We start from the raw sequence: 15,190 nt of genomic DNA on the forward strand, positions 1-15,190 counted from the left end.
TTTACAAACTTTGAGCTAGACACAGAGTGCTGACTGATGTATTTATAATCCTTTAGCTAGACATAAAAGTTCTCCAAGTCCCCATTGGACTCAGGAGCCCAGGTGATTTTGTCTAGTGGATCTCGGGGCCTTGGCTGAGCTGCCCACCAGTCCCGCGCCGGCCACCTGCACTTCTCAGCCCTTGGGCAGTTGATGGGCAGAGCAGGGGGCGGCGCCCGTCGGGGAGGCTTGGGCGTGCGCAGGAGCCCACCACCGGGGTGGGGTGGGGTGGGGTGCGGCTGGGGCACGGCGGGCTGCAAGTCCTGAGCCTTTCCCCGCGAGGAGACGGCTGAGGCCAGCGAGAATTCTAGCGCGGCGCGGACGGGCCAGCAGTACTGGGGGACCTGGCGCGCCCTCTGCAGCTGCTGGCTCGGGTGCTAAGCCCTTTACTGCTCGGCGCTGCCGGCCGGCCGGAGTCTCCGAGTGCGGGGCCTGCTGAGCCCGCCCAGCCCCGCGCCCACCTGGAACTCATGCTGGCCTGTGAGTGTGGCGCGCAGCCGCAGTTCCTGCCCGCGCCTCTCCCTCTACACCTCCCCTTTCCCTCCACACCTCCCGGCAAGAAGAGGGAGCCGGCTCTGGCCTGGCCACCTCCGAGAGTGGCTCCCACAGTGCAGTGGCGGACTGAAGGGTTCCTCAAGCGCGGTCAGAGTGGACACCGTGTCCTGAGGAGGTGCCCAGAGCGAGCGAGGGCTGCTAGCACGTTGCCACCTCTCAGTAGGATTTTTGTTTGTTTTTTAATACAAGAGCAGTCTTTAAAGTTGTCCCATTCATGCTCACTACTGTATCTGGGAGGCCAAAAAGAACTGACCTCGTGTATACATAATTATTTTATTTTTATTGATTTAATTATATTGACTGTTAAAACTACATGCAAGACAAATAAAAATGCAAACACTGCAATGAGTACACTGAAAAAAGAAAATATCAAGGCCTAAATAGAATTAATAGCTCCCCCAGTGATTTTTTTCATGTAGCTAAAGTTGAGAACCCCTGGGTTGGATAGTCTAGTATCCGTTCAGCTCTGACTTCCTACAATTCCATGACACACAGGGTGGAATTTGCAAAGGGAAAGGAGGGACAGGGAAGTTGCTCATCTGGGGGAGGGAAAGCAAGTTGATGGGACAGGGAAAGTTTGTCAAGTAGAATCCCCAATTCCAAAAGACAGGACACAGGAGCATCCCAGCAGAGATGGCATCCAAGAGAGGACTCTCAAAACTGCATCAGTTTCAAATTAGGCAGAAGGTCCTCAGAGTCCTGACGTTTTCACCTACAGTGTATGATTCTGCCCATAGTTAGAATTATTTCTCAGGTCAGGGACACTTTCTCCATCTACAATATGAGTTTCCAGTGTAAAAGTTGGATTCATTCCCTTGAATGTACTCTTATGCAATCACGGAAATTTTTTGAGCTAGAAAATTCCCCAGAGATACAGCCAACATTTTCTTGCTACTAGACAAATATATTACAGTTCATAAAGCACTCACATGCATATTTTGCTGGATTACAAACACCTCATGTGTGGTAGGCCAAGCTGATATTTACTCTTTTTTATAAGGCTCTGAGAAGTTACGTGGCTTAGGAAAGATTCCACAGTGAATCAGAGGCAGTACCTGGACTTTAAAGCTCATAGGGCTGGGCGCGGTGGCTCACGCCTATAATCCCAGCACTTTGGGAGGCCAAGGCAGGTGGATCACGAGGTTGGGAGTTTGAGACCAGCCTGGCCAACATGGTGAAACCGCATCTCTACTACAAATACAAAAATTAGCCAGGCATGCTGGCGCGCACCTTTAATCCCAGCTACTTGGGAGGCTGAGGCGGGGGAATTGCTTGAACCCAGGAGGCTGGGGTTGCAGTGAGCTGAGATCACGCCACTACACTCCAGCCTGTGCGACAGAGCAAGACTCCATCTTGGGAAAAAAAATAATAATAAAGCAAAAAATAGAAAAAGCTCATCAACTCACTCGAAACCTACTGCCTTCCCACAAGGCAATGAAACCTTTGAGTTTATATTAAAAAAATGAGCCATGGAAGAAATTATCACAGGTGTGCAAAGTCCTAACACATTTTTCACTTCCTTTCCTATTCCAGCAGCACTGGCAAGAGTGCTCATAGTCACTCCATAAGCTGTGGAAGGAAATATCTAATCTGTATCACTCAGGAGAAGCTGGATATTCTGTGATAACAAAGAATCCCCCAAATCTCAGTGGTTGCAGATAACAAGGTGTCATTTGTGCTTCAGGCTACAAGTCCATCACGAATAGGCAGGGACACTTGGGGACCCAAGCAAGTAGAGTAGCTATCACCTCGTATGTTGCTGATGTCATGCCAGAGGGACAAAAAGAATTCTAGAGGACCTCAAACTTTCCATTAAATACTTCAGTGTGTGTCACTTCTACACACAACTTGTTGGCCAGAACTGGTCACAAAGCCCCAAAAGGGAGCCAAAAAGAACCGTCCTACTGTATTAGTCCATTCTTATGCTGCTAATAAAGACATACATGTTCTCATGCTGGGTAATTTATAAAGAAAAGAGATTTAATTGACTCACAGTTTCACATGACTGGGGAAGCCTCAGGAAACTTACGATAATGACCGAAGGGGAAGCAAACACATTCTTCTTCACATGGCAGCAGGAAGAGAATGAGAGAAGTGCAGAGCAAAAAGGGGAAAAGCCCCTCATAAAACCATCACATCTCATGAGAACTTACAATCATGAGAACAGCATGGGGGAACCACCCTATGATTCAATCACCTGCCACGAGGTCCCTCCCCTAACACGTGGGGATTAAAGTTTGGATTACAATTCAAGATGAGATTTGGGTGGGGACATGGACCCAGACGTTATCACTTACCATGTGCTGGAAGGGAGGAAATTTCTGGCAAACAACTCTAATGGCTACAAACAATTCCTCCAGTGGAGGTCTCCTGGCTTGGGCCATTTGGGCAGCCACATTTCCTTCCACTCCCAGGAAGAGCATGGCCAGAGCAGAGGAGACACTTGGGACAGACAAAAGCACATTGCATGAAGGGTTTTCTTCGTATGGCTCCTTTAAAAGATGATGGCTGGAGCCATCTGCTTCAGAGAGGGTGCTCATGGTAGAGGGTCTGGAAACAGAGCACGGGGAGGAGTATTTGACAGTTTGTCATCCTCGAGGAGAACAAGCAGCTTCTCTGATGGAGCCAGCAGAATGCTGGAGGGGTTGGGGGAGGAGGAGTAGCTCTTGGGTCTTGTACAGCCCAGGGAATTTGGGGGAGGAAGGGGTGACTGAGAAGCAGACTCCTCTCTTCTTCACTCACAGGCAGGGCAGAGGGACCACTAGACAAGGCTGGGTGACAGGGAGGCAGGAGGCTATGCTTGCCAGGGGGACAGCAATGCAACTGACAGCTTCCAGAGGCCAGCTCACGTCAGCGAGGAAGAGTAAGGCCAGTTAGAGCCAAAATCACTGCTCCTTTTTCTCCCCGCTCACTTGCTGCCATATTTCTCCCCGCCCTGCCCAGCACTCAGGACCCTCCCTTATGCTGCCTCTGCTGTCCAAAGACACCTCATCACATGCTCCGGAACCATCGCCTCTGCCCCAAACACCTGCATTAACTAACTCGTTAATTAACTACTTTTTTCTTCCTCCTCCTACTTCTTTTCTTCACCACCTTCCCAGAAAATTTCATTCTCCACTCTCTGTAGCATTAACTGTGCATGAAGAAGACAGCAATCTGATTAAACTAATTTTAAATAATCACAAACTAGGCCAGGCGCAGTGGCTCATGCCTATAATCCCAGCACTTTGGGAGGCCAAGGCGAGCGGATCGCTTGAGCTCAGGAGTCTGAGACCAGCTTGGGCAACATGATAAACCCTGTCTCCACCAAAAATACAAAAAACTAGCCAGGCATGGTGGCGCATGCCTGAAGTGCCAGCTACTCAGGAGGCTGAGGTGGGACGATCGCCTGAGCCTGGGAGGCAGAGGCTCTAGTGAGCCAAGATTTTGCCACTGCACTCCACCTGGTGTGACAGAGTAAGACCCTGTCTCAATTTTTAAAAATTAAGAGAAAAGAAAAAAATAAAAAATAATAATAACAAACCTAACATTTATGTTGAGCCCTTACTTCGGTCCATGTACTGTTGCCTAAGTACAGTATGTCACAACCCTAATTCTAAATACAACCCCTTTGGGGTATCCTCCCAGATGAGGAAATCAGGTGTGGAGAGCTGTAGTCATTTATCTAAGGTTTAATTTGTAAGTGGCAGAATGAGGGCCAAACACAAGCCCTCTGGCTACAGAACTCACACACCTAACTGCTATGCCACCTCTCAGCCATGCTGACGTCAGGTAGACACGTTAGGTAGCATGACAGCTATCATCAAAACACTCCCAGGGGATCTTGATTTCTGGAATTCCAGGCCACTCAGTGGGGACATTCTAGAGCAGAGGTTTGCTCATGCCCTGGCAGAGCATTCTCAGACCAGGGTCTCTGGCAAACCCCAGCGGGCCTCTTTCCATGCCCAGGCCCTTCTTCTCTTTGCCCTAGGTAAGCCCAAAATTTCTCCCCATCCTTGTCTGTCCAGGACCTGTGTTCCTCCCAGCCCTGGCCTCCATCCTGGTCCTCCTGGATGACTTTGATGAGCAGATGCCTGGCTGAGGGCTCCGCTTCCCCAGGCTTTGGCCAGAGAGACACACAGGGCTCTCCCCTGGGGACCCAACTCTGGGCTGTCATCTTCAGCTTGTGTCTTGGGATGCTCCACCAACTCAGGAAAGGGTGCCTCCTAGGAGATGGGAGGGGGTCACAGAGGAGAGCCCCAGAGTAAAAGTATCCTGGGCACTGGCCAGTTAGAAGAAACGTTGGTGATAACACAGCCAGTGAGGCCGTACTGGTGCATATTTGTGAAAAGCTGGCCCATCAGTCAGTCTTCCCCCCAGGTGACATATCTTCAATATCAAAGTCACTGCTCATGCCAGGACATCACATCGTGGCTCTCATGGCCTCCCCATCCCAGCCCTCCCAGCTTCTACTGGGGCGTTCTCTCTGGCGACTGGGCTCAATAAACAGGAATCGAGCCACGCCCCTAAGACAATGGACACCGATGAGCCGTCCCCACTGGTTCACCTGTATTTGCACACCCAGTTACACATCGACTTAGACACTCTGTATCTTTATTGTCTAATCCTAGGCATACACCGTATTCCTAGACCCATTGGTCTTTCCTTGCCCTCCCCCAAAGGCAAAATGAACTTAAGGTCCCAGGGATCCCTGGGGAGACACGCGGCAGAGGTGTCCTAAACCCAAAGCAATGGGCTGGCGTCCCTCTCTCCCTCCTAAGCCTTCCAGCTAAGGGTTCTGCTCTTCCGGGGTCAGGGCAGGCCCCAGGCCGCTGCGCTAATCCGGCTAGGAGGCTTCGGGCGAGGCAGGCTGGAGACGCCAGGGCAGCCCCAGGGCAGCGGCTCATGTCCCCGCGTCCTCGGGCCCTCCTGCAGCCTCCCTTCTCCGCGAGGGCGGACGCTGCAGCCAGCTCTGGCGCAGGACCCTGCGGGAGCTCGTCCCCCACCGCCAAGCTGCTCGCCCTCCCCCGTTCGCCGCCTGGAGGTTCGGGAAGAAGACACACCCGGGCCCGGCGCGGTGGCTCACGCCTGTAATACCCGCACTTTGGGAGGCGGAGGCGGGCGAATCACCTGAGGTCGGGAGTGCGACCGGCCAACATGGCGAAACCGTGTCTGCCCCCAAAATGCAAAAATTAGCTGGGCGTGGTGGCGCGAGTCTGTAATCCCAGCTACTCCGGAGGCTGAGGCAGGAGAATCGCTTGAACCCGGGAGAAGCTGCGGTGAGCCGAGATCCCGCCATTGCACTCCAGCCTGGGCGACTAGAGCAGCTCAAATGAATAAATAAATAAATAGAAGTCGCCCCTGTCCAAACCTGGCTGAACTCCAGGCGTTCCCCACCCGCAATACTGCGGGGTGGTGCCCCGGGATCCATCCCTCCTAGGAGACGTCCCGCTTCCGAGATCCCCGCTACCCGCGCCCTCCCGCAGCCCGCCTCCCCGAAGCCTCAGAGCAGTTGGGACGCATTCGTGTTTGAAGAACACAAGAGGAAGCGCCTGCAGCGCTCAGTTTCCCCCGCGGGGCAGCGCGGCCGCGGGGTGCGCGTGGGCGGGCGGGCGGGGTGGGCAGGGGACCGTGGGCGGCGGGCGCCGCAGGGGACCCCCCCAACCCCCTCACCACCCCCACTCGCTCTGAGCCCGGGGGGTGCCGGCCTAGGCTACGGGGGGCGGGGACTCCCGGTGGCCTGGTGGAAAAGCTGCCCTCTCTCACCCAGGCACGCCATGGACACGAGCACCTCAAGAGTTCTTTTGTGAAAAATATCTTTGCCAGCACTCTCTCAAAAGCTTCTCTCTGAATCCGCTCATCTGAGGAGCCCAGAGGATCTGGGCCATTCTTTTCCAATCTGCACAAGCGGAGGGAGGTCAGCTGCACCCTCCCTGTGAAGGACGCCGCCCCCTTTCCTTCCCGCAGCCCTGGCCAGAACTCTGTCGGCCTCCCTGGCGGCGCCCTGGCGCGGCGCAAGCGACAGCTGGACAGTGAGTCTCGAGTGGCCTTCAGAGGCCAGGCGCCCACAGCATCCAACCTGACACACTGCTCACCAATGAACTTGGTTCTGCCCCAGTCAGAGCCCCAGAGTTGAATGTTTTATTGACACAACCACTAGAAGCTGCCTTTTCCCAGCCTTTACAAAACTCAGGACTCTGTCTCTCAGCATATTTCTCAATGAACTGCTGACGGTGCCCTGGACTCTCAGGTCAATCGCCTTGGCTTTGTTCTTCTTTCTGTTATGACACATCCATTGTATGGGTGTTTGTGGCGAAACTGAAACAGAAAGATTCTCACTTTAACATCCTGTTGTGAGGATTTCAGGATCATGGCAAACGGGAGGTAGGACTAGATTGCAACTCTGGCCAGAGCAGCATGCAGAGGCTCGCACTGTGAATTTTAGCTCCAGATCAACTGCAAGAACAAACCAGCAATCCTGAGAGGACCCACAGACCCTCTGAAGGAAGCAGACTGCTCCTGCAGGACCCGGGAGACACCCCAAATACTGAGTGCCCCAACTGTGGAAGTGGGAAAGGGAAAGGGAGACCCTCCTCTCCCCAACACACACTCCCACTGGAGAAGCTGAAGGTCTGTTTGCGGAGAAGTTTCCGACTTTACCTGGAGCAGAGTCAAGTTGGAGAGCCCAGCGAAAAACAGGGGGAGAGGAAGCAGCAGTAAGGCCCTGGGAGCTTGCTGGGTCCCCTAGCAGCCCATTCCTGTCTGGCACCACAGGGATCCTTTGGGAGGGTGTCCTGAGGAGCAGGGGGTAAAACTCCACAGGGAGAAGGAATTCTGTAGCTGAACTTTGTAACAATTTGAACCCCGCGAGAAGCCTCCTGGCCAGAACTCAGGAGAGGGCTCGAATCCAGCTTGCAGACTTTGCAGGCGGGGGAAGAACTAAAGCCCTTTTCTTTCTCAGCTAGGAGGTGGAAAGCCCGCGACAAGTTTTCAAACCCATCTTGCTCTTCACCTGGAAACAGATGCAGGGCTATTGTGGAGGGCACAGTGGGAGTGAGACCAGCCTTTCAGTTTGCATGGGAGCTGGGTGAGGCCTGTGAGTGCCAGCTTTCCCCCACTTCCCTGACCCCTGCATGACTTAGCAGAGGGAACCATAATCCTACTAGTTATACAACTCCAGTGACCTGGGAATCTCACCCCCATTCCCCACAGCAGCCACAGCAAGACCTGCCCCAGGAGAGTCTGAGCTCAGACACGACTAACCCCGCCCCCACCTGTTGGTCCTTCCCTACCCACCCTGTTAGTGGAAGACACAGGACATATAATCTTGGGAGTTCTAGGGCCCTGCCCACCACTGGTCCTTTTCCACACTACTACAGCTGATGCTTTCTAGAAATCACTACCTCCTGGTAGGAGGCCAACCAGCACAAAAATAGAGCATTAAACCACCAAAGCTAAGGACCCTCATGGAGTCCATTGCACCCTCTGCCACTTCCACCAGAACATGTGCTGGTATCCACAGCTGAAAAACCCATAGACGGTTCACATCACAGGAATCTGTACAGACAACCCCCAGTACCAGCCCGGAGCCAGTTAGATTCGCTGGGTGGCTAAACCCAGAAGAGAGACAACAATCACTGCAGTTCAGCTCACAAGAAGCCACATCCACAGGAAAAGCTGGGGAGTACTACATCAAGGGAACACTCCATGGGACAAAAAAATATAAACAATAGTCATCAGCCCTAGACTTTCCTTCTGACAGAGCCTACCCAAATGAGAAGGAACCAGAAAACCAACCCTGGTAATACGACAAAACAAAGCTCATCAACACCCTGTGCCCCCCAAAATCACACTAGTTCACCACCAATGCATCCAAACCAAGAAGAAATACCTGATTTACCTGAAAAAGAATTCAGGAGGTTAGTTATTAAGTTAAATCAGGGAGGGACCAGAGAAAGGCAAAGCCCAATGCAAGGAAATCCAAATACTGAAGGAAATAGATAGCTTAAAGAAAAAACAATCAAAAATTCAGGAAACTTTGGACACACTTTTCAGTGTGTCTCAGCAATAGAACTGAACAAGTAGAAGAAAGAAACTCAGAGCTCGAAGACAAGGTCTTCAAATTAACCCAATCCAACAAAGACAAAGAAAAAAGAATAAGAAAATATGAACAAAGCCTCCAAGAAGTCTGGGATTATGTTAAATGACCAAACCTAAGAATAATCAGTATTCCTGAGGAAAAAGACAATTATAAAAGCTTGGAAAACATATTCAGGGGAATAATCAAGGAAAACTTTCCCAGCCTTGTGAGAGACCTAGACATGCAAATACAAGAAGCACAAAGAACACCTGGGAAATTCATTGCAAAAAAAATCATCGCCTAGGCACATTGTCATTAGATTATGCAAAGTTAAGACGAAGGAAAGAATCTTAAGAGCTATGAGACAGAAGCACCAGGTAACCTATAAAGGCAACCTATCAGATTAACGCAGATTTCTCAGCAGAAACCTTACAAGCTAGAAAGGACTGACTGGGGACCTATCTTCAGCCTCCTCAAACAAAACAATGATCAGCCAAGTATTTTGTATCCATCGAAACTAAGCATTATATATGAAGGAAAGAGACAGTCATTTTCAGACAAACAAATGCTGAGAGAATTTGCCATTACCAAGCCACCGCTACAAGAAGTGCTAAAAGGAGCTCTAAATCTTGAAACAAATCCTGGAAACACAGCAGAACAGAACCTCTTTAAAGCATAAAGCACAGAGGACCTATAAAACAAAAATACAAGTTAAAAAGCAAAAACACCAAAATGAAAAAAAAAATTACAGAGGCAAAAAAGAGCGTGATGAATGCAATGGTACGTCACATTTCAGTACTATCATTGAATGTAAATGGCCTAAATGCTCCACTTAAAATATACAGAATTGCAGAACAGATAAGAACTCACCAACCAACCATCTGCTGCTTTCAGGAGACTCACCTAACACATAAGGACTCACTTAAAGGAGGTAGAAATAGGCATTTCATGCAAATGGACACCAAAAGCGAGCAGGGGTAGCTATTCTTATATCAGACAAAACAAACTTTAAAGCAACGGTGGTTAAAAGAGACAAAGAGGGACGGTATATAATGGTAAAAGGCCCTGTCTAACAGGAAAATATCACAATCCTAAACATGTATGCATCTAACACTGGAGCTCCAAAATTTATAAAACAATTTTATAAAATTTATAAAACAATAGACCTAAGAAATGAGATAGACCGCAACACAATAATAGTGGGGGCTTCAATACTTCACTGACAGCACTAGACAGGTCATCAAGACAGAAAACCAACAACAACAAAAAAATGGATTTAAACTATACCTTGGAACAAATGGACTTAACAGATCTATATGGAACATTTCATCCAACAACCACAGAATACACATTCTATTCAACAGCACGTGGAACTTTCTCCCAGATAGACCATAAATAGTGAGGCAATAAAATAAGCCTCAATAAATTTAAGAAAGTTGAAATTATATAAAGCACTCTCTCACACCACAGTGGAATAAAACTGGAAATCAAAAGGAACCTTCAAAACCATGCAAACACACGGAAATTAAATAAACTGCTCCTGAATGAATATTGGATCAAAAACAAAATCAAGATGGAAATTAAAAAATTATTCAGACTGAATGACAATAATGACACAACCTTTCAAAACCTCTGGGATACAGCTAAGGTGGTGCTAAGAGCGTAGCCCTAAATGCCCACATCAAAAAGCCTGAAAGAGCACAAACAGATGATCTAAGGTCACACCTCAAGGAACTAGAGAAACAAGAACAAACCAAACCCAAACACCAGCAAAAGAAAGGAAATAACCAAGATTAGAGCAGAACTAAATGAAATTGAAACAAAAAATAAAATACAAAAGGTAAATGAAACAAACAGCTGGTTCTTTGGAAAGATAAATAAAATTGATACATCATTAGCAAGATTAACCAAGAAAAGAAGAGAGAAAATCCAAATACCCTCACTAAGAAATGAAACAGGAGATATTACAACTGGCAGTACTGAAATACAAAAGATCATTCAAGGCTATTACGAACACATTTATGCACATAAACTAGAAAACCTAGCAGAGACGGATAAATTCCTGGAAAAAATATAACCCTCCTAGCTTAAATCAGGAAGAATTAGATACCCTGACCAGACCAATAACAAGCAGCGAGATTGAAATGGTAATTTTAAAATTACCGACAAATAAAGTCCAGGACCAGAGAGATTAACAGCAGAATTCTACCAAACATTCAAAGAAGAATTGGTACCAATCCTTTTGACACTATTGCACAAGATAGAAAGAAGGAACGCTCCCTAATTCATTCTACAAAGCCAACATCACCCTAATACCAAAACCAGGAAAGGACACAACCAAAAAAGAAAACTACAGACTAATATCCATGATGAACATAGAGCTAAAATCCTTAACAAAATACCAGCTAACTGAATACAACAACATATCAAAAAGATAATCCACCATGATCAAGTGGGTTTCATTTCAGGGATGCAGGGATGGTTTAACATACGCAAGTCAATAAATGTGATATATCACATAAACATAACTAAAAACAAAGTTCACATGATCGTCTCAATAGATGCAGAAAAAGCATTTGACAAAATCCAGCATCACTTTATGATTAACACCCTCAGCAAAATCGGCATACAAAGGACATAACTTAATGTAACAAAAGCCATCTATGACAAACCCACAGCCAACATAATACTGAATGGGGAAAAGTTGAAAGCATTCCCTCTGAGAATGTAAACAAGACAAGGATGCCGACTCTTAGTACTCCTCCTCAACACAGTACTGGCAGTCCTAGCCAGAGCAATCAGACGAAAGAAAGAAATAAAGGACATCCAAATCGGTAAAGAGGAAGTTAAACTCACTGTTTGCTGATGAAATGATTGTTTACCTTCAAAACCCTAAGGACTCCTCCAGAAAGCTCCTAGAACTGATAAAATAATTTAGCAGTGTTTCCAGATATGAGATTAATGTACACAAATCAGTAGCTTTTCTATACACCAACAGTGACCAAGCAGAGAAACAAATCAAATCAAAAAGAGGAAGTGAAAGTGTCACTGTTTGTTGACAATATGATCATTTACCTTGAAAACCCAAAGGACTCCTCCAGAAAGCTCCTAGAACTGGTAAAATAATTCAGCAATATTTTCAGATATGTGATTAATGTACACAAGTCAGTAGCTCTTCTATACACCAGCAGCGACCAAGCAGAGAATCAAATCAAAAATTCAACCCCTTTTACAATAGCTGCAAAAAAACACAAACAAACAAACAAAAACCTTAGGACTATACCTAACAAAGGAGTTGAAAGACCTCTCTACAAGGAAAACTAAAAAAAACTGCTGAAAGAAATCATAGATGACACAAACAAATAGAAACACATCCCATGCTCATGGATGGGTAGAATCAATATTGTGAAAATGACCATACTGCCCAAAGCAATCTACAAATTCAATGCAATCCCCATCAAAATACCACCATCATTCTTCACAGAGTTAGAAAAAACAATTCTAAAATTCATATGGAACCAAAAAAGAGCCCACATAGCTAAAGCAAGACTAAGCAAAAAGAACAAATCTGGAGGCATCACATTACCTGATTTCAAACTATACTATAAGGCTATAGTCACCAAAACAGCATGGTACTGGTATAAAAATAGGCACATAGACCAATGGAACAGAATAGAGAACCCAGAAATAAACTCAAATACTCACAGCCAACTGATATTCGACAAAGCAAACAAAAACATAAAGTGGAGGAAAGGACACCCTTTTCAACAAATTGTGCTGGGATAATTGGCTAGCCACATGTAGGAAAATGAAACTGGATCCTCATCTCTCACCTTATACAAAAATCAACTCAAGATGGATTAAGGACTTAAACCTAAGACCTGAAACTATAAAAATTCTAGAAGATGATATTGGAAAAATCCTTCAACACATTGGCTTAGGCAAGGATTTCATGACCAAGAACCCAGAAGCAAATGCAATAAAAACAAACATAAATAGCTGGGACCTAATTAAACTAAAGAGCTTTTGCACAGCAAAAGGAACAGTCAGCAGAGTAAACAGACAACACACAGAGTGGGAGAAAATCTTCACAATCCATACATCTGACAAGGGACTAATATCCAGAATCTACAAGAAACTCAAACAAATTAGCAAGAAAAAAAGAAACAGTCCCATCAAAAATTGGGCTGGCATGAATAGACAATTCTAAGGCCAAGTGCAGTGGCTCATGCCTGTAATCCCAGCACTTTGGGAGGGCGAGGCAGGCAGATCATGAGGTCAGGAGTTCGAGACCAGCCTGACCAACATGGTGAAACCCCATCTCTATTAAAAATACAAAAATTAGCTGGGTGTGGTGGCATGTGCTTGTAATCCCAGCTACTCAGGAGGCTGAGGCAGGAGAATCGCTTGAGCCTGGGAGGCGGAGGTTGCAGTGAGCAGAGATTGTGCCACTGCACTCCAATCTGGGTGACAGAGCGAAACTCCATCTCAAAAAAAAAAAAAAAGAAAAAGAAAAAAAAAAGTTCAACATCACTAATGATCAGGGAAATGCAAGTCAAAAGCACAATGTGATATCACCTTATTCCTGCAAGAATGGCCATAATCAAAAAATCAAAAAGACATTAGATGTTGGCATGGATGCGGTGATCAGGGAACAGTGCAGTGATCAGCGAACACTTGTACACTGCTGATGGGAATGTAAACTAGTACATCCGCTATGGAAAACAGTGTGGAGATTCCTTAAAGAAATTAAGGTAGAACTACCATTTGATTCAGCAATCCCACTACTGGGTAGTGGGATTCCCTCTACTCAGAGGAAAAGAAGTCATTATTCGAAAAAGATACTTGCACATGCATGTTTATAGCAGCACAATTCACAATTGCAAAAATCCTGGAACCAACCCAAATGCCCATCAGTCAATGAATGGGTAAAGAAACTGTGAGATATATCTATATATATAGATACATATCTATATATATATATATATATCAGCTGTGCATACTGGACACCTCATTTTTTATTTTTTATTTTATGTGAGCAAGAAATAGATTTCCATTGTGTTACACTATTGAGACTGCAGGCTTATGTTGTAGCAGCTAGGATTACCTAAATTTACTTTTAGGAAAGACTTCTCTGCAAGGAATGTGGAGAATGGGTTGGAGGAGGCAAGAATATATATATATAAATATATATATACATTCCATCATATATATATGATGGAATACTGCTCAGCCTTAAAAAGGAATGAATTAACAGCATTTGCAGTGACCTGGATGAGATTGGAGACAATTATTCTAAGTGAAGTAACTCAGGAATGGAAAACTAAACATCATATGTTCTCACTGATATGTGGAAGCTAAGCTATGAAGACACAAAAGCATAAGAATGATACAATGAACTTTGGGGACTTGGGGGGAAGAGTGGGAGGGGGATGAGGGATAAAAGACTACAAATATGGTGCAGTGTATACTGCTCAGAGTGGTGGGTGCACCAAAATCTCACAAATCTCCACTAAAGAACTTACTCATGTAACCAAATACCACCTGTACCCCAATAACTTATGGAAAAATAAAGAAAATCCTGTTGCAACACTATTCAGAAAAAAATGTGGCCTCTCTTTGTCTTTCCAGCCAAAGATTAGAAAGTTGGATGTTATCTCAAACCTTAGGTCAATGACAAAAGCCACCGTGGATATTTGGCTTGTGTGATTAGCCTTCTGTAGGCAGAGCTGGCTTCAGGAGCCTGTGATCTGTGTAGTTCCCAAAGACTTCGCCCTCAGGAGGGCTCACCCTGGAGTTGATGCGCTGCTGTTGGTGTCCTAAAATTCTAACAAGGGGCCTGTCATTTGCATTTTGGGCCTCATAAGTGATGCTACTGATCCTGGTGCTAGGTGTGGAGGGTACAGCTATGGGGAAACTGCCCTCAAGTTCACGATCACGTGCAGGCAGATGGGTGAACAGCTCATGTTAGTTCAGTGCACCAAATGTTTCTGCTTCAAAAAAATTAAGTACACAGGCGAAGTAAGTATCCCTGGTAAAAGTTAGTGAGGGTTAGCCGGTGATATGGGGTGTGTGGCTGGAGGAGATTCGTGGAGGGGGAAGAGTGGAAAAGAAGGGATTTCCAGGTAAAAGTTGGAAAATGCAAAGCCCAGAGGTAAGAGAGAGTATGGAATAATCAGGAAACTCCAAATAGTTCAGTGAGTTTGGAGTTGAGGGCTGCAGTGGAGAAATGGCGAAGGTGGGAGAGGAGAACCAGTTAAATCAGGAGCTGCCTTGTTAGCTCCTATAAAGGAGTTTAATCTTTATCCTCAAAGCAATGGGAAACTACCAAGGCTGATCATAAGACCCAGGTTCTCTCCCTAGGCAGGCAGCTGGACCACATGTTCTAGGTTCCTTGCAATCAGGTGTGGACCTGAAACTGAGTTCTCACCAGTGGCATGCAGGTAGATGTGATGCGGTCCAAAACCAGGTGTGGCCCTCTACACTCTTTCTTCTTCTGCAGCATCCTTAGAAGGCATTGGTGAATGCTTGTGGATC

The sequence above is a fragment of the Pongo abelii genome, chromosome 5 (genome assembly GCF_028885655.2).
Source record: "Pongo abelii isolate AG06213 chromosome 5, NHGRI_mPonAbe1-v2.0_pri, whole genome shotgun sequence".
In the NCBI taxonomy this organism is placed as follows: domain Eukaryota; kingdom Metazoa; phylum Chordata; class Mammalia; order Primates; family Hominidae; genus Pongo; species Pongo abelii.